At 37.7% G+C, this 21,224-nt stretch overlaps 1 long non-coding RNA gene across 1 annotated transcript in view; it reads left to right on the forward strand.

Moving 5' to 3' along the window:
• Nucleotides 1-3,336: 3,336 nt before the first annotated feature.
• Nucleotides 3,337-21,224, forward strand: part of LOC103882268 — a 34,963-nt gene continuing 17,075 nt past the window's right edge. Inside the window, exon 1 of the long non-coding RNA XR_001899417.3 lies at nucleotides 3,337-3,991. This is a non-coding gene — a long non-coding RNA (uncharacterized LOC103882268). The remainder of the gene's footprint in view (nucleotides 3,992-21,224) is intronic.

Here is a 21,224-nt window from a genome sequence, read left to right on the forward strand (position 1 = left end):
AGGAAAGTACAAAAATAAAACATACTATTTTAACAAAAGTATATAAAACAAATTACAAATCATCAACAATAACTTCAAGCATTTCCTCCTTGAAAGGACGTAATCTAACAGGATTACAGTATAGTCAGTTTTAAGAACCCAAACCAGAAATTATAAGAAGTTTTCCTTATGTAAATTCTTACTATAAACATTTCTGAGTTTATTTTATTTTTATAGTAAGTATTCAAGTTATATTGTTAGTGGAAAAACAAGGAAATAACTGTATCCACAGCAGAATATAAATTTTAAGAAAAATACACACGCATATATATTTATACAAAGGGTATCCCTGCAAGGATGTAGCTGACGTTGAGCAGAGTCGATGCCTATGAGGAAGAGGACTAGAATACGGAGGTCAGAAATGAGAGGAAGACTTGCTTATCCCTATATACTTCTGTGTATTGTCTTACTTTAAAGTGTCCTTATGGATGAATTCTACTTACGTTAAAGTAAGTGAGATTTTTGTTACAGTGAGAAAATATAGTAAAAAAATTACTATATGTGTCTTATGTCCAAAATTATATATAAAGAAAATGAGTATTTGTATGCATTTTATAGTTCTGACATAAGATATACAGGAAGAAAAGCATTTGCGGCCTGGATATATAAAATAATGGATTTATTTTGAAATGATTTGAATTAGTGCCTGTGTGATATCCAGAACCTGGAGTACCTGTAAGTCATTTGGGCTGGAGATAGAGCAAGTGCTGTAAAGCCACTGAATAAATAAGATCACCTGGGAAACTTTTAAAGCGTGAATGAGAAGAGAAGGGAGTTGGGTGTGAAAGCAACAGTAATTTAAGAAACAACTTAGGAAAAGAGATTAAAATGAAGCCAAAGAATCTGTTAAGACCATTGGTCATGCTACCTGCCGCATACACAATCCTTTCTAAGGAAAGCTGCTTTGCTTAAGAGACAGTTACAAGTGGCCATGCTTAGCTTGCTTTGACCCCCATTTCCTCCACAGCGGATTGGTCCAGCATAGGCCCCAGACATCTATCTATCTATCTATCTATCTATTCATCCACACATATACATGTATATGTATTTATGTATCGTACTTTCTGTATGTCCTTGAGAGATGGAGGAAACGATGATGAATTTCAGAAGACATGAGGAGGTATTAGTAAGATGAAATAATAAAAAATAGAGATAATACAAAGAAAAAACTAGAACATATGCAGAGAGAGAGAAGCCAATTTATCAAAAAGGACAATATAAAATCAGAAATATCAGCCTCCTAAAATAGTGTCGACTTTAAAGTATAACTATGAGAAATCTCTAAAAGTACTTTGTTTACTCAGTAATGTGTTTAAATCTTGTCTATATGACTATAAGAAAACTGAATTTATGGCCTAGCAAATTAAACGAAGAACTTTAGCGTGCTAGCTAACCTCACTGACATCAAATTCTAAAATATGATTATTTTGACATGACTCAGCTTTGTATCATAACAGATCTTACTACTTTGTTAGCCTCCCACATAATGTAAAGATATACTGTCTTAAAGTCATTCTACTTCGCACATCTGACTTTCTGGCAGGAGGTTTGTAAAATAGGTTTTAGATAATTGTGGACAGTCAAAAACATGACTGATGTAGGAGAAACTGATAGTTTATGAATCTTACTGCTAATCATGAAAGATGTAATGAACTTAATTAAACTACTGGTGTTTTGAGGGTATTTTAAGGTTTTTTGTTTTTGTTTTTTTTTTTTAAACCTCAAACAGAATCATTTGTTCCATACACACTATACAAACTTCAGCATGATTTCCACTATCTGGAACTGAACTCCCTCTGATGTCTCCCCTCTGCAACTGTTCAAATAATTTCTTCTGTAGCCTTCACACTTAAAATGTGGATGGTTGTTCAGGGTTCAACAGTGAAAAACTGAGGAGATCCTCAGAGAGCAACAGAATTACCAGTGGATCTCCACTGTGGCTCTGAAAGTTCCTTTTGCCATGCAAGGTACCATATTGGCAGATTGCAGGGATTAGTTTGTGTGCATTTTTGTGGGCGACTAGGCTTGTGAGGATGTAAAGCAACAGAAATTCTTGGACACTGCTGGTGGGTGTATAAACTAGTAAACACTTTGGAAGACTGCTAACATCCACAAAGCCAAACAAATATATACCCTCTGACCCAGCAATACCATTGTAGGCATAGAGCCAACAGAAGTACATAGATATATGTGCACCAGAGATATGAACAAGACTGTTCACATCACTGCTATTTATAATAGCCCTAAATTGTTAACTTCTCACAGGCTATCAAAAGTAGAATGAATAACTACACTGTGGCTTAGTTACACAATGCAGTACAACACACTAACAGGAATAAATGATCTGCAAATATACACAATAATATGGATACATCTCAAAAAATAATGTTAAGCAAAAGAAGCTGGACATCAGAGTACATACTGTATTATTCCATTCATAAAAAGTACAATGCAGGCAAAATTAATGCATTATCTTAGAAATTCAGATAAACATACCCTTCGCTGAGGGTAACCAGAAGAGAATAACATAGCTCAGAAGAATTGGTCATGTTCTGTTTTTCGATCATGTTCAATTTTTGAAAATTAACTGAGCTGTATACTTATGATATATATGCTGTTCTGTGTTTATTTCATACTTCTATTAAAAACTTAAATTATGCTACTTGGTTGTGATGGGTGGGATTTCTTTATGACAATTAATTGAGGGATAGGCTTCTGACTTGTTCATTGACTTAGAAAGTCTTCTTTCACTTCCCGCCACAAAATGACACCACTGACACCCAGCTAAGGGGATAAAAAACTTATTTAGGTTACTTAGGCTGGGACTAAGGCCAGTTCTGTCAGAAGCCTCTCACTACAAATTCCCTCCCTGCACCCCTTCTTTCTTAGATGAATGGATGGATGAACAGACAGACGAATGACAGACACACACAGAGATGATAGATAGATAGATAGATAGATAGATAGATAGATAGATAGATAATAGATAGATAGATGATAGATAGATAGATAGATAGATAGATAGATAGATAGATGATAGATACAGATAGAAGACAGATGGATAGATAAATAGATGATAGATATAGAAGATAGAAGATAGATAGATAGATGATAGATAGATAGATAGATGATAGATACAGATAGAAGATAGATGGATAGATAGATAGATGATAGATATAGAAGATAGAAGATAGATAGATAGATAGATAGATAGATAGATAGATAGATAGATAGATGATAGATACAGATAGAAGATAGATGGATAGATAGATGATAGCTATAGAAGATAGAAGATAGATAGATAGATAGATAGATAGATAGATAGATAGATAGATAGATGTTGTTGAAATAATGCTGGGTGAAAGGATTACAGCCTAAGAATAATCATCAAGGATCACTCTTCATTATTTGTTGAGAGAACAACTAGCTGGGTGTTGGAGGTGGGGGTGGTTGGATTACAGATTCATGATGACACAATGAGTTTCAAGTGACTATGACACATTTTTTCTGCATCTCCATTTCTTAACTGTAAAAATAGGGAAACTATGTACTCTGCTTACCATCCTGAGTTTGGGAAGGAGATGAATATATAAACATATTTTAAGCCAAGAAGTGTTAAAAGATCCTTAAGTAGAAACAATGCTCCACTTCTCTGGTTTTTCTAAGCACCAGTTTCTTGTTCCACCCTTAACACACAAACACTCAGGTGGAGTGAATTCACTTATCTGATGAATTTAAAACAAGGAAGAGGGCAGGCATAGCTAGCTCCTCTCTTCCCCTTCCTTTAAAGAGCGGCTACCTGGAAGTTCACATCTGTGTCTGGTCTTCTCCCGGGTTACAGGATGAAGCCTCCACGTGGGAAGCAAAGCGTTTGTCTGGACTGCTGTGACTTATGACTCTTCTGTAGTCATATGTAACATGTGGACTCCACTGGAAAAAAGCAAGGATTAAAGTAAGTCCCTAATTCTAGGGATCTGTATTTGCAGGTCTAGCCTTACCAAAATCTAAGCCCCTTTCCAACAGCAATGAAGCTGATATTTTGATCTCCATTTGCCAGAAATTTTTGTTCCTCTTCCAATGTTTTCAAGAACACAGACAAGAAAAAAAGCTGGCTCTTTATTGTGCCTCTTCAAATGCCCAAAGAAACTGAAGTATTATTGTTATTGGGATGTGTTTTTGTTTGCTGGAGTAACAGTTCTCACAATGCATGTTTTGTTCTAAAACCTTTTCTTTTTCCCTGAGCCCTTGCTGCCTGTGAAACAATTATCATGGTTTTAAGGGTCCAAGATTTAACTCATATTCTTTATGTGGCTTGTAAATTCAACTCAACGTTGTTCTGTGAGACTACTACATGCCAGACACTGTGCTAGACTTGGGGGTTGAAAGAGTAATTTTCTTAAAGCAATATTGTGTCTTGGACATTTTAAATTTTCTTTATGGAAACTCTGTTCAGGGTCTGATGTCAGCAGTGTTAATGGAAAAACAGCATCAAAGTCCTGGTGATTGTGTTTGTTTAAATATTGGAACTAGATACTCTTTTTCTCACTTTTATATTCCAATGAGTAATCCGAAGACTTACATTTCTCATTCTACTTAAGCTGTGGTCTTATGTTTCCTCTACTATTACTTGGCTGTGAAGTGAGATATTTAACCATTTAAACCATTATAATGTCCTCATTTAAGTGAGAGAGAATTAAAAACCAAATGAAACAAGCACAGACCCACAAATAATCCAGGTCCTTCTTGTTATAAAAAGGGCAACAGCCTTTTTAAGCTTTTAGTTAATAATTAAATAAATATATTAAAGAAGCAATAATGAGTGAGCAATAATGAACTTCTATGGTCTTTGTGTTTCTGGTGTTATGGTGGTCCCAGGAGCGACCCATCGCAATTGTAAGAAACCTCTAAGAATATAAAATATGTTTATCAGTCAAGTCTCAGAATGAGACTTTGACTCGGCGTCTGACAATTAGTAGGTCCTTCTGGAGATCCATAACTAAATGTGAACTTTGGCAACTATTAAGAATCCCACAATTTCAATCGCTGCCAAGTCGTGGACCCAGGAAAAGTGAGGAGTGAATAATAGTCAGAGGACTCTGAAACTGAGGGAGCAGGAGGGCTCATGAGAGGGATCCTAGCTGCTGTGACGACTTCAAATCTTTTGGCCTAGCTAAACTACATCTTGGGGAACAGAAAGAATGTATGTCTATAATTACTGAACCACTGTGGGTAATTATTGGGAAACCATGGAAAACAGGAGAGATTCCAGGAGACTGAAGGATGGAAAATGTTACTCCAATTTTTAGAAGGGAAAGAAGGTAGATTTATTGAATTACAGATCAGAGAGCTTGACAAAAATCCTACAAGAGATTAGTTTTTAAGAGTCCATGAACACTTAGAAGAGGAAACAGTGATGACTAAAGTTAGAATGGCTTTGTCAGTAACAGGCCATTACAGATTAACTTCACTGCTTGATTTTTGACAGTGTGGCTAAACTGGTGTATGAAGAAGGCATAGTATAAACCCCATTTCAGCTAGTAGTCAAGTGTTTCATCATAGCATCATGTACATGATGGGGAAAAATGAACTAGATGGTAGAACAATTCTCTTTGCATGATTGAATGATGTCTCCATCTAAAGGGTGCAGACTTGCCTAGTGACAAGCTATAGTTCTCTCTTCTTGGCCTCAACCTCATCAATATTTCTCTATAATTTTGACAAAAATCAACAGCTTGTTATTCTCTTCAGACTTCAGGGGAAAGTCACAAATCTTTGAGCATCTTCTATCTTTGAGAGACAGTAACCCAAGCTGATTCTTTACTACCTATGTTGCTATGACTCAGTGCTATACGTATTGAGTAAATCCTACACTCCTGCTGATTGGCCAAAGTAACAATGCATGACCAAGCAAATACTAATGGACTCAACTTTAGAGAGGCAGAAAAACTGCCTTTGAAATGGCTTACCCAAAAATTTTTCCCTCAGGGTCCCCCCATATTAAATCCTCGCAAATCATACCAAGCAAATATTGTTATTGGAAAGAATAAATGCTAGAATAAAGAACAAACTTAAATTCTGTAGTTTGGGGATTTCACTCTTATTGGGCCGGCTGTTTTAAAAGCAACAGGACCTAGAATAATCGTTCTTTCAATACCCATCAGCCAAGGTAATTTGCCTGTGTCTTTCTGGTATTAAAAGGACTGGCTTATCACCTGCATATCAAATTTAAGAATCAAATGATGCTAGAAGTAGTTCACATAGTTAATGCGATATACTACAGAATTAAGACTTAAAAATATCAACATATTAAATTAATGGACCAAATTGAACAAAATGAGCTTTAAAGGGGAAAGTAAAGAGAAAACAAAATATTTTTAACCTCTAGTCAAATCTGGTACTTTAGATTCAGCACTTTTTGGTGAACATTTTGTTGTTAACCTTGGTTAACAGTAACTGAGGTTAAGCTTTACATTAGAATCAGGACAGATTTACAACGCTAATGAAACTTAAGCTTCAGGACCCCTTCCTTGCATGGACGCTTTTCAAAGCTGTCATGTAGGGCCACAGTGATAAAGTTGCCAAATAAAATACAGGATGCTCAATTAAGTTTTAATTTCAGATAAACAATGAATAACATTTTCACTTAAGTAGGTCCCAAATAACAGATGCAACCTACGTTTTTATTTGCTAAATAAACTCTACATGGGAAAGATTCATCGACCTCAGACTGAAGGTCACCCTCTCTGCCCTCGTGGTGGTCTTAGATCTGTAGGTGGAGTGGAGAGGCTGCCAGTCCTACCTTCACATCCACCCAGCCCAAGTGACAACCTTGTCCCAGGGGACCTCTTGGAGCATCCAGACTTTGACTCCAAAGAGAAAGCCACAAATGAGATTTTTCCCTGCTTCCTGCTCAGAAGTCAGTGTTAGACTTCATGGCATTTCACCACCACCTCCCATCCCCTCAATCCCTCCAGGACTAGTAGACAGAGTAGGACAGGACACAGCGGCAGCTAGGACTTAGCCAACCTAGAAACTGCAGCTATCAAAGAATATGAAGACTGAGATCAAGGGACTGTAAACATTTGAAAGTCTGCCCCTGAAAGCAGTGCCATCTCAGCAAGAAGCTGCAGCTGCAGCTCCACGTACAAGATTACAAATAAGAAACTATGAAGTTGACAGAAACTGCAAAACCAATTTCAAAAATGAATTCTGCTCTATCATTCTAGAGGAGAGACTTGATTATTTTTCTATTATCTTTATTGAAAATATAAGACTTGTGACAGAATAAAGCAACCAAAGAAAATGCAGCCCAAAAAAGGTAATTTAGAAGCATGTAAGCAAATAATTAGAATTAAAAGATGTCCTGATTTGCACTATTTGTAATACTTACCATATTTTATATATGTGTAATTTATTGTAAATTCTAATTCTAAATATGAACTTTTATACCTAATCTTAAATAAAATTTTAACTTTTATGTTCGATTCAGAGCATACATGTGCAGGTTTGTTACATGAGTATATATAGTGATAGTTTAGGGTGCGATTGATCCCTTCACCCAGGTAGTGAGAATAGTACCCAATAGTTAGATTTTCAGCCTTCCCCCTTCTCGTAGTCCCAGTGTCTATTTTTGCCATCTTCATGTCCATGAGTATCCAATGTTTAGTTCCCACTTATAAGTGAGAAGTATATTATTTGGTTTTCTGTTTCTGCATTAATTCACATAGGATAATGACCTCCCGCTGCAGCCACATTGCTGCAAAGTACGTGATTTTCTTTTTTCTTTTTTTTTTTTTTTGGTGGGGGTGGAGGAGGTTATTACAGCCAAATGTTATCTTCAATAAGTTTCTGTGGCCCACATTATAATATCTCTACTAGGAACAAAATAAGGGATGATAACTGGATTTAATAGTTATTGTTTTTGCACTGTGTCAGATGTTGTTACCATTGGAGTTACATTTCCTCATTTAGTTCTCTGAAAAACCTTTAGAGATAGTATCATCTTTAATTTTACAGATGAGAAAACTGAAATGCAGATAGCTTTTTTTTTTTTAATTGCCAAAGATCACACCCATAGAAACTGGGAAAGCTGTATTGGATCCCTCATCAGTCTGACTCTAACGTTCTTGCATACTTGTAACTACTGTGACAGAACAGTTGGATGGCACTACATTTTTCATGCATCCAGTGAACATGATTCTGTAGTTTCCTCTAGATTCCTATAACCCTGCCCAAACCTTATGTATATACGCTTTAAGTTCTGGGTACATGGGCAGAACCTGCATGTTTATTACATAGGTAAACACATGCCATTGTGGCTTGTGTTTACATTAGGTATTTCTCTTAATGCTACCCTCCCCCAGCTCCCCACCCCACAACAGGCCCCCGTGTGTGATGCCCCCGTCCCCACCCATGTCCATGTTTTCTCATTGTTCAACTCCCATTTATGAGTGAGAACATGTGGTGTTTGGTGTTCTGTCCTTAGTTTGCTGAGAATGATGGTTTCCAGCTTCATCCATGTCCCTGAAAAGGACATGAACTCATCTATTTTTATGATTGCATAGCATTCCATGGTGTATATGTGCCAATTTTCTTTATCCAGTCTATCATTGATGGGCATTTGGGTTGGTTCCAAGTCTTTGCTATTGTGAACAGTGCTGTAATAAACATACATATGCATGTGTCTTTATAGTAGAATGATTTATAATCCTTTGGGTATATACCCAGTAGTGGAATTGCTGGGTCAAATCTAGTTCTAGATCCTTGAGGAATCGCCACACTGTCTTCCACAATGTTGAACTAATTTACACTCCCACCAACAGTGTAAAAGTGTTCCTATTTCTCCACTTCTTCTCCAGCATCTGTTGTTTCCTGACTTTTTAATGATTGCCATCCTAACTGGCATGAGATGATATCTCATTGTGGTTTTGACTTGCATTTCTCTAATGACCAGTGATGATGAGCTTTTTTTTCACATATTTGTTGACTGCATAAATGTTTTCTTTTGAGAAGTGTCTGTTCATATTATTCACTCACTTTTTGAAGCGGTTTTTTTTTTTCTTGTAAATTTAAGTTCTTTGTAGATTTTGGATATTAGCCCTTTGTCAGATGGAGAGATTGCAAAAATTTTCTCCCATTCTGTCGGTTGCCTGTTCACTCTGATGATAGCTTCTTTTGCTGTGAAGTAGCTCATTAGTTTAATTAGATCCCATTTGTCAATTTTGACTTTTGTTGCCGTTGCTTTTGGTGTTTTAGTCATGAAGTCTTTGTCCATACCTATGTCCTGAATGCTATTGTCTAGGTTTCCTACTAGGGCTTTTATGGTTTTTGGTCTTATGTTTAAGTCTTTAATCCATCTGGAGTTAATTTTTGTATAAGGTGTAAGGAAGGGGTACAGTTTCAGCTTTTTGCATATGGCTAGCCAGTTTTCCCATCACCATTTATTAAGTAGTTAATCTTTCCCCATTGCTTGTTTTTGTGAGGTTAGTCAAAGATCAGATGGTTGTAGATGTGTGGCATTATTTCCGAGGCCTCTGTTCAGTTCCTTTCGTCTATATTTGTTTTGGTACCAGTACCATACTGTTTTGGTTACTGTAGTCTTGTAGTATAGTTTGAAGTCAGGTACAATGATGCCTCCAGCTTTCTTTTAGCTTAGATTGTCTTGGCTATATGGGCTCTTTTTTGGTTCCATATGAAATTTAAAGTAGTTTTTTCCAATTCTGTGAAGAAAGACAATGGTAGCTTGATGGGGATATCATTGAATCTATAAATTACTTTGGGCAATATGGCCGTTTTCATGATTTTGATTCTTCCTATCCATGAGCATGGAATGCTTTTCCATTTGTTTGTGTCCTCCCTTATTTCCTTGAGGAGTGGTTTGCAGCTGTCCTTGAAGAGGTCCTTCACATCCCTTGTAAGTTGTATTCCTAGGTATTTTATTCTCTTAGTAGCAGTTTTGAATGGCAGTTCACTCATGATTTGGCTTTCTGTTTATTATTGATGTATAGGAATGCTTATGATTTTTGCACATCGATTTTTGTATCCTCAGACTTTGCTTATCAGCTTAAGGAGATTTGGGGCTAAGATGATGCAGTTTTCTAAATATGCAATCATGTCATCTGCAAACAGAAACAATTTGACTTCCTCTTTTCCTAATTGAATATCCTTTATTTCTTCCTCTTGCCAATTGCCCTGGCCAGAACTTCCAATACTATGTTGAATAGGAGTGTGAGAGAGGGCATCCCTGTCTTGTGCCAGTTTTCAAAGGGAATGCTTCCAGTTTTTGCCCATTCAGTATGATTTTGGCTCTCGGTTTGTCATAAACAGCTCATTATTTTGATATACGTCCCATCAATGCCTAGTTTATTGAGAGTTTTTAGCATGAAGGGCTGTTGAATATTGTTGAAGGCCTTTTCTGCATCTATTGAGATAATTATGTGTTTTTTGTCATTGGTTCTGCTTATGTGATGGATTATGTTTATTAATTTGTGTATGTTGAACTAGCCTTGCATCCCAGAGGTGAAGCTGACTTGATCGTAGTAAATAAGCTTTTTGATGTGCTGCTGGATTCGGTTTGCCAGTATTTTATTGAGGATCTTTGCATTGATCTTCATCAGGGATACTGGCCTGAAATTTTTTTGTTGTATGTCTGCCAGGTTTTGGTATCACGATGATGCTGGCCTCATAAAATGAGTTAGGATTCCCTCATTTTCTATCGTTAGGAGCAATTTCAGAAGGAATGGTACCAGTTCCTCTTTGTAACTCTGGTAGAATTCAGCTGTGAATCTGTCTGGTCTTGGACTTTTTTGGGGGGTTTGTAGTCTATTAATTATTCCCTCAATTTCACAACTTTTTATTGGTCTACTCTGGGATTTGACTTCTTCCTGGTTTAGTCTTGGGAGGGTGTATGTGTCCAGGAATTTGTTCTTTTCTTCTAGATTTTCTAGTTTCTTTGCATAGAGGGGTTTATGGTATTCTCTGATGGTAGTTTGTATTTCTGTGGGATCAGTGGTGATATCCCCTTTATCATTTTTATTGCATTTATTTGATTCTTCTCTCTTTCTTCATTAGTCTTGCTAGCAGTCTATCTATTTTGTTGATCTTTTCAGAAAACTAGCTCCTAGATTCATTGATACTTTGATGGGTTTTTGTGTCTCTATCTCCTTCAGTTCTGCTCTGATCATAGTTATTTCTTGTCTTCTGCTACTTTTTGAATGTGTTTGCTCTTGTTGAGTTCTTTTAATTGTGATGTTAAGGTGTCAATTTTGTATCTTTCCTGCTTTCTTTTATGGGCATTTAGTGCTATAAATTTCCCTCTACACACTGCTTTAAATGTAACCCAGACTTTCTGGTATGTTGTGTCTTTGTTCCCATTGGTTTCAAAGAACTTATTTATTTCTGCTGTCATTTCATTATGCAATGCCCTTCTTTGTCTCTTTTGATTTTTATTGTTTTAAAGTCTGTTTTATCAGATACTAGGATTGCAATGCCTGCTTTTTTTTTTTTTTTTTCTTTCCATTTGCTTGGTAAATATTCCTCCATCCCTTCATTTTGAGCCTATGTGTGTCTTTGCACATGAGATGGGTCTCCTGAATACAGCATACTGATGGGTCTTGACTCTTTATCCAATTTTCCAGTCTGTGTTTTAATTGGGGCATTTAGCCCATTTATATTTAAGACTAATATTGTTATATGTGAATTCGATCCTGTCATTATGATGCTAGCTGGTTATTTTGCCCATTAGTTGATGCAGTTTCTTGCTAGCATCGATGGTCTTTACAATTTGGTATGTTTTTGAAGTGGCTGGTACCGGTTGTTCTTTACATGTTTAGTGCTTCCCTTACGAGCTCTTGTAAGGCAGGCATGGTGGTGACAAAATCTCTCAGCATTTGCTTGTCTGTAAAGGACTTTATTTCTCCTTCATTTATGAAGCTTAGTTTGGCTGGCTATGAAATTCTGGGTTGAAAATTCTTTTAAGAATGTTGAATATTGCCCCCCCAACTCTCTTCTGGCTTATAGGGTTTCTGCCAGGAGATCCACTGTTAGTCTGATCGGCTTCCCTTTGTGGGTAACCCGATCTTTCTCTCTGGATGCCCTTAACATTTTTTCCTTCATTTCAACCTTGGTGAATCGATCATTATGTGTCTAGGGGTTGCTCTTTTCAAGGAGTGTCTTTGTGGTATTCTCTGTATTTCTTGAATTTGAATGTTGGCCTGCCTTGCTAGGTTTGGGAAGTTCTCCTGGATAATATCCTGAAGAGTGTTTTCCAGCTTGGTTCCATTCTCCCCATCTCTTTTAGGTGATGCATCCTATCAAACATAGATTTGGTCTTTTCACAGTCCCATATTTTGTTTGGAGGCTTTGTTTGTTTCTTTTCATTTTTTTCTCTAATCTTGACTCTTGCTTTATTTCATTGCGTTGATCTTCAATCTCTGATATCCTTTCTTCTGCTTGATTGATTCTGCTATTGATACTTGTGTATGCTTCATGGAGTTCTTATGCTGTATTTTTCAGTTCCATAAGGTTATTTATGTTCTTCTCTAAACTGATTATTCTAGTTAGAAATTTGTCTAACCTTTTTTCAAGGTTCTTATCTTCCTTGCATTGGGTTAGGATATGCTCCTTTAGCTTGGAGGTATTTTCTATTACCCACCTTCTGAAGTCTACTTCTGTCAATTCATTAAACTCATTCTCCATCCAATTTTGTTCCCTTGCTGGCAAAAAGTTATCCTTTGAAGGAGAAGAGGTGTTCTAGTTTTTGGAATTTTCAGCCTTTTTGCACTGGTTTCTCCTCATCTTCGTGGAATTATCTACCTTTGGCCTTTGATGTTGGTGACCTTTGGATGTAGTCTCTGAGTGGATGTCCTTTTTATTGATGTTGACACTATTCCTTTCTGTTTGTTAGTTTTCCTTCTAACAGGCCCCTCTGCTGTAGGTCTGCTGGATTTTGCTGGATGTCCACTCCAGACCCTGTTTGCCTGGGTATCACCAGCAGAGACTGCAGAACAGCAAAGATTGCTGCCTGTTCCTTCCTCTGGAAGCTTCATCCCAAAGGGGCACCTGCCAGATGTTAGCCAGAGCTCTCCTGTATGATGTGTCTGTGAGCCCCTACTGGGAGATGTCTCCCAGTCAGGGTACACGGGGGTCAGCAACCCACTTGAGGAGGCAGTCTGTCCCTTATCAGAGCTCAAACGCTGTGCTGGGAGATCCACTGCTCTCTTCAGAGCCTTCAGGCATGGAGTTTATGTCTGCTGAAGCTGCGCCCACAGCCATACCTTCCCCCATGTACCCTGTCCCAGGGAGGTGGGGGTTTTGTCTATAAGTCCCTGAATGGGGGTGCTGCCTTCCCCCCCCCCACCCCACCCCCGCCAGAGATGCACTGCCCAGAGAGGAAGAATCTAGAAAGGCAGTCTGGCCACAGTGGCCTTGCTGAACTGCGGTGGGCTCTGCCCGGTTCAAACTTCCCGGCAGCTTTCTTTACACTGTGAGGGTAAAACCGCCTACTCAAGCCTCAGCAATGGTGGACACCCCTCCCTGCACCAAGCTGAAGCATCCAGGTTGACCTCAGACTGCTATGCTGGTACAAGAATTTCAAGCCAATGGATCTCAGCTTGCTAGGCTCCATGGGGGTAGGGCCCGCCAAGCCAGACCACTTGGCTCCCTGGCTTCAGCCCCCTTTCCAGGGCAGTGAGTGGTTCTGTCTCACTGGCATTCCAGGTGCTACTGGGGTATGGGGAAAAAAAAAAAAAAAAAAAAAAAAAAAAAAAACTCCTGCAGCTAGCTCAGTGTCTGCCCAATTGACCACTTAGTTTTGTGCTTAAACCCATGGCCCTGGTAGTATAGGCACCAGAGGGAATCTCCTAGTCTGCCAGTTGCAAAGACTATTGGAAAAGCACAGTATCTGGGTACCATTCCTCCCGGTACAGTTTCTCACAGCTTCCCTTGGCTAGGGGAGGGAAATCCCCCGACCTTTGCGTGTCCTAGGTGATGTGATGCCCCACGTTGCTTTGGTTCACCCTCCATGGGCTGCACCCACTGTCCAACCAGTCCCAATGAGATGAACCAGGTAACTCAGTTGGAAATGCAGAAATCACCTGCCTTCTGCGTCAGTCTTGCTGGGAGCTACAGACCGGAGCTGTTCCTATTCGGCCATAGTGCCAGCAAGTCCCCCTATATCTAATTTTTATTTATAGTATTGTATGCTTTCTCTTTAAAATGCCTTATAAATTAATGAACTTTAGGCCCTTCAAAATCTGGATCAGTCCCTGAATGAAATGATGTAATACAATAAAACTATCAATGACAACAAAAAGAATGAATAAACAGATAAAAGTGGAGGAAACCAACATTTCTGAGTCTATTATTATGTTTCAAGTTCACTGCTAATAATAATAGCTGCTATTTATTGAGAGCTTTCTTATGCCAGGTCCTATCTAAAGAGCTTAACCTACTGCATCATTGCATTTAATCATCATGATACTAGGTAAAAAAAGCACTATGAGTATTCCTGGTGTAAAGAAATGAGGCTAAAAACATAAAATATTTTGCTCAGGTCATGCACCTATTGATGAAGATAAAATCTGAACCCAGATTTCCGTTTTTTTCTTCAAGACAGGATCTTGCTCTGTCACCCAGGGTGGAGTATAGTGGCATGAAGGCATCTCATTTCAGCCTTGACCTCCCCATCTCAAGTGATCCTGCCACCTCAGTCTGCCAGGTAGCTGGGACTACAGGCATGCACCACCATGCCCAGCTAATTTTAAAAAAAAATTGTAGAGACAGGGTCTCACCATGTTGCCCAAGCTGGTCTCAAACTCCTGGGCTCAAATAATCCTTTCACTTCAGCCTTCCAAAGGGCTGGGATTATAGGCATGAGCCACTGCACCTGGTCCAGATTTGTATTTTAAAACAATGCTTTTTTCTCCTCCTTATTCCTTTTCTTTTCTTTTTTTTAACACTAGAAATTATCTTCTGGGCAATTAACTTTATCCATTTGTTCCTTTTTCAGTCAACTAGCATTTTTATTAGGCATGTAACATGTAAGGTAACATAAAAGTTATGTAAGTCAAAAAGTATTTATGGAGACATTTGAATATCTGCCTTATCACTGCTATATAAAAAATCCATTATCTACTCTTCAGAAATGTATTGGGCCCAGAAGAATTCTGACGTTTTATTGTTCACTGGGAATAGATGACCCCACAGACATGTTTTGATGAGGGAATTGCCTGAGAATGGAACCAGCATGAAGCATAAATAGCCAAAAAAAAAAAAAAAAAAAAAAACCAACAACAACAAAGGAGTGAATCCAGCTCCTGTTGGTGTCATATGGGCCTGTTAGGTTAGGTGAACCAAAAATCTTCCTATTTTCCAGATCCAGGCTGGGCTGAGTTTTCTGTCATTTACAGGCAAAATAATTTTAACAGGCATAATATTCTAAACGAAAAAAGTGACTTCTAAAGTCAGTCGTGGTTTTTGTAGCCAATGGAATAGGGAAAAAATTTTTTTTCTACAAATCCTACCAAAAGTCGGAAAGACCAAATCTGTACAGCGTTTAGGTTAGGGCAACAAAAAACAAATTCAGCAACTGAACACTGCTCAGTTTTCACCCACGTACGCTGGAGCTACGTGAACTTCTCCTTCACATATGTTCATACCAGGCTCAAGATGGTGACAACAGGGCAGGCAATTTTGGCCCCTGCAGTGCGCACACATTCTGCCCAAGCACCTGATACAGAGTGTGGAAGGCAAGTCTTCCAGCAGGCACTAGGTTATGATGAAGACGAGGCCAAAAACATTAAGGATAACTGGGATGATGAGTATGAAAGAAAGGGAAAAGACTGGAGTAAATCTGAAAGCAAATGCATCAGAAAAAGAAAAAAGTGAGATGAATGAGAAAAACATCAAGGAAAGAAATTTAATTTTTTTTTCATATTAGAGGAACTAGAAGAACCTAAATAACTTATGCAGAAAAAAGTTCAGAGAAACCATGAATCAGAAAATTGCTGGAGAGGCTAAATTTAAGTTGACAATAGAAACTTCGTGATACGAAAAGTCTTTGGAGCAGATACTCTGAACTCAAAGAGAAGACTTTACAGTTTAAAAAGTTATTAAAAGATAAAATGATACAACATTAAACATTTTTTCATTATACCAAGTCTTTTAAAACATTAGTTTGAGATGAATATATTTCAGTGTTAATTTCATAAAGATTACCAATTTATGGACAAAGTTATACAACTAAAAAGAAAAAACAGAATCAAGAAAATGACAAGAAGAAAGGTCTGCCTTCTGGAGGGAAGGTCAAAGGCTTCCAGGCTTGGACAATCCAATAAACCATGGAGCTCTGACAAGAAAAAGAACAAGACTGAAGACATTTCCTCTTCCAAACCTTCACTCTGTTTCCCAATCTCTTCAACATGTAGCTCAAACTTTTCCCTTTCATTTCTGCCAAATGTTAGAAGTATCATGGTTATGTGCTAGATAAATAGGTCACTCCTTGACACTAAGGTGCTCAGTGATGAGGGGCCTTGGAGCAACAAGGAGTTAAAATTGGTGTGGCAGGAAGAATTCGGAGATGACCTTTGAGATTCCCTCTCCCTGATATACATGTTCTGTATAATCCCCTCCCCTTGAGTGTGGGTGAGATTGACTATGATGAACTTCACTCCTGTAATTAGGTTACTTCATATGGAAAAAAAGTGAAGGGATTTTTGCAGATGTAATGAAGTCTCAAATCAGTGTACTCTGAGTTAATTGGAAGGGAGATTATCCCTGGTGCGTCTGACCCAATTTGGTAAACTCCTTAAAAAAGATTGGGCTCTTGTTGAAGGAAGGGATTCAAAGGGTAAGGGTATGTATGGAGTGGGGCATGTGGCAAGGATGCTTAGGGTAGTCCCCAGTCAATAGTGGACAAGAAAACAGATTTCTGTTCTACAGTCACAAGGAACTGAATTCTACCAACAATGTGAAGAATCTTGGAAGCAGTTCTTTCCTTATTCAAACCCTCAGGTAAGAATGCAGCTGGCTGGCACCATTATTTCAGCACTTTTGAGACCTTAATAGACTACAGACTACTGACCCATAGGAAATGTGAGATAATAAATTCGTGTTCTTTTAACCAGCTAACTTGGTGGCAATTTCTTACACAGCAATAGAAATCAATACAGTTAGGAAACTTGGATGCTACTATATCTTAAACAAACAAAAATCTTAAATAGTGTTTCTTGTAGCTATCTGAATTCAGAGGAGCAACTAATTGGAACTAAACTTTAGCATGTTATGTATAAAATAGCAACCAATTGGAACTAAACTTTACATGTTATGTATATAATAGCCTCGTTCTGTAATCTGGCCTTAATTGTACTTCCCTAAACTACTCGAATTTGTCAGAAGAAGGTGTTTGCAATAAAAGCTAAATGACTTTGTGTTAAAGATGATTATAATGAGCCAGGCAGGGTGGCTGGTGCCTGTAATCCTAGTGACTCAGAAGGCTGAGGTGGAAGGATCACTTGAGCCTTGGAGCTCAAGGCTACAGAAAGCTGTAATTGTGCCATTTCACTCCAGCCGGGGTGACAGAGCAAGACTCTTTTTTTTTTCTTCTTCTTTTTTAAAGAAAGTGTAATGCATTTTTAAAATTGTTACAAGGATTACCTATTTCATATTGACAATATTATAGCTGGAAAAGACATTTTATTTTATACTAAAAAGGAAAGAAGGAATGATAGAAGAGAAGGAAGAATGAAAGAAGGAAAAAATCAAAATCCACTCAGTTGAATCTGATAAAGTAGCTTTCCATTATTACATGTCTCAAATCAACCTTTGGAATATCTATTTATGTATTTTTAACTTTTTAGGTTCAAGGGTACATGTGAAGGGTTGTTACACAGGTAAAATCATGTCACAGGGGTTTGTTGTACAAATCATCACTCAGGTATTAAGCCCCGTGCCCAATAGTTATCTTTTCTGTTCCTCTCCCTCCTCCCACCTTCCACACTCAAGTAGACCACAGGGTCTGTTGTTTCCTTATTTGGGTTCACAGTTCTCATCATTTAACTCCCACTTATAAGTAAGAACATGTGTTATTTGGTTTTCTGTTCCTGTGTTAGTTTGCTTAGGATGATAGCCTCCAACTTCATTCATGTTCCTGCAAAAGACATGATCTTGTTCTTTTTTGTGGCTGCATAGTATTCCAAGGTGTGTATGTACCACATTTTCTTTATCCAATCTGTCATTGATGGACATTTAGATTGACTCCATGTCTTTGTCATTGTGAATAGTGCTACAGTGAACATTCTGGTCCATGTGCCTTTATGGTAGAATAACATATATCCCTCTGGGTATATGACCAGTAATAGATTGCTGGGTAAAATGGTAGTTCTGCTTTTAGCTCTTTGAGGAATCACTATACTTCTTTCCACAATGACCAAGTTAATTTACACTCTCACCCACAGTTATAAGTGTTCCCTTTTCTCTGCAACCTCACAAGCACCTGTTATTATTTTACTTTTTGTAATAGTCATTCTGATTGGTTTTGATTTGCATTTCTGTAATAATCAGTGATGTTGAGCTTTTTAAAATATGCTTCTTGGCCACATGTATGTCTTCTTTTGAAAAATGTTCATGTCCTTTGCCCACGTTTTAATGGGGATTTGTTTTTCTCTTGTAAATTCAAGTTCCTTATAGATGCTGGATATTAGGCCTTTGTCAGATGCATAATTTGCAAAAATTTTCTCACCTACTGTAGGTTGTCTATTTAATCTGCTGATAGTTTCCATTGTAGTTCAGAGGCTCTAACAGTTAATTAGATCACACTCATAAATTTTGGCATTTGTTGCAATTGCTTTTGGTGTCTTTGGCATGAAATCTTTGCCAGTTCCTGTGTCTAGGATGGTATTGCCTAGGTTGTCTTCCAAAGTATTTATAGTTTGGGGTTTTACATTTTAAAACTTGCACTGAGTTTTGTGTATAGTATAAGGAAGGAGTCCAGCTTCAATCTTCTGCATATGGTTGGCCAGTTATCCCAGCATCATTTATTGATTAGGTACTCTTTTCCCCATTGGTTGTTTTTGTCAGCTTTGTCAAAGATCAAATGGTCATAGGTGTGGGGCTTTATTTCTGGGTTTTCTATTCTGTTTCACTGGTCTATTTGCCTGTTTTTGTACCAGTACTATGCTGTTTTGTTTACTGTAGCCCTGCAGTACAGTTTGAAGTTGAGTAACATTATGTCTCCAGCTTTGTTCATTTTGCTTAGGATTGCCTTGGATATGTGGGCTCTTTTTTTGTTCCATATGAATTTTAAAATAGTTTTTTCTAGTTCTGTGAAGAATGTCATTGGTAGTTGGATAGGAATAGCATTGAATCTATGAATTGCTTTGGGCAGTATGGCCATTTTAATGATATTGATTCTTCCTATCCATGAGCATGAGATGTTTTTCCATTTGTTTGTGTCATCTCTAAATTATTTGAGCAGTGTTTTGTAATTCTCAGAAATTACAGAAATCTTTCAACTCCCTGGTTAGCTGTATTCCTAGGTATGTTATTCTTTTTGTGACTATTGTGAATGGGATTGCCTTTCTGATTTGGCTCTCAATTTGGCTGTTGTTGGTGTATAGGAATACTAGTGATTTTTGTACGTCGATTTGCTGAAGTTGTTTATCAGCTGAAGGAGATTTTGGGCTAAGACTATGAGGTTTTCTAGATAAAGAATCATGTCATCTGCAAACAAGATAGTTTGACTTCCTTTCCTCCTATTTGTATGTCCTTTCTTTCTCTTGCCTGACTGCCCTGGCCAGAACTTCCAAAACTATGTTGAACAGCAGTGGTAAAAGGGCCAGTTTTCAAGGGGAATGCTTCCAGCTTTTGCCCATTCAGTATAATGTTGGCTATGGGTTTGTCATAGATGGCTCTTATTATCTTGAAGTATTTTCCCTCAATACCTAGTTTCAGAGTTTTTTAACATGAAGTGTGTTGAATTTTATCAAAAGCCTTCTCCATGTCTATTGAGATAATCGTGTGCTTTTACTTTTAGTTCTGTTTATGTGATGAATCACATTTATTGATTTGCATATGTTGAACCAACCTTGCATCCCGGGGATGAAGCCTACTTGATTGTAATGGATTAGCTGTTTGATGAGCTGCTAGATGTTTGCAAGCATTTTCTGGAGGATTTTTGCATTGATGTTCATCAAGGATATTGATCTGAAGTTTTCTTTTTCAGTTGTGTCTCTGCAGGGTTTTGGTATCAGGATGATGCTGGCCTCATAGAATGAGTCGAGGAAGAGGTTCTCCTCCTTAATTGTTTTGGAGCAGTTTCTGTAGGAATGACACCAGTTCTTTGTACATCTGGCAGAATTAGGATGTGAAGACTTCAGGTCCTGGAAATTTTTTTGGTTGGCAAGCTATTTATTAGTGATTCATTTTTTGAGCTCCTTATTAGTCTGTTCAGGGATTCTCTTCCTGGTTCGGTCTTGGGAGGTTGTATGTGTCTAGAAATGTAGCCATCTCTTTTAGGTTTTCTAATTTGTGTTCATAAAGGTGTTCATAGAAGTTTCTGATAGTTATTTTTATTTCTGTGGGGTCAGTGGTAACATTTCCTTCATCATTTCTAATTGTGTTTATTTGGATTTTCTTTTTTCTTAATAGTGTAGCTAATGGCCTTTTTTTTTTTTTCAAAAAAGCCAACTCTTGGATTTGTTGATCATTTGAATGGTTTTTGTATCTCAATTTCCTTCAGCTCAGTTCTGATTATAGTTATTTCTTGTTTTCTGCTAGCTTTGGGGTTGATTTGTTCTTCTCCAATTCTTTCAGTTGTGATATTAGATTGTTAATTTGAGATCTTTCTAACTTCTTAGTATAGGCATTTAGTGTTATGAATTTCCCTCTTAACACTGCCTTAGCTGTATCCCAGAGATTTTGGTATGTTGTATCTTTGTTCTTATTAGCTTCAAATAATGTCTTGATTTCTGCTTTTGAATTTCATTATTTACCCCCAAAGTCATTAAGGAGCATGTTTTTTAATGTCCGTGTAATTGCGTGGTTTTGAGTGATTTTTTTAGTTTTGACTTCTATCTTTATTGCACTGTAGTCTGAGAGTGTGTTTGGTGTGATTTTGATTCTATTGCATTTGCTGATGATTGTTTTATGTCCAATTATGTGGTCAGTTTTCCAGTATGCACAATGAAGCA

This window comes from Papio anubis, chromosome 2, assembly GCF_008728515.1.
Source record: "Papio anubis isolate 15944 chromosome 2, Panubis1.0, whole genome shotgun sequence".
Classification (NCBI taxonomy): Eukaryota; Metazoa; Chordata; class Mammalia; order Primates; family Cercopithecidae; genus Papio; species Papio anubis.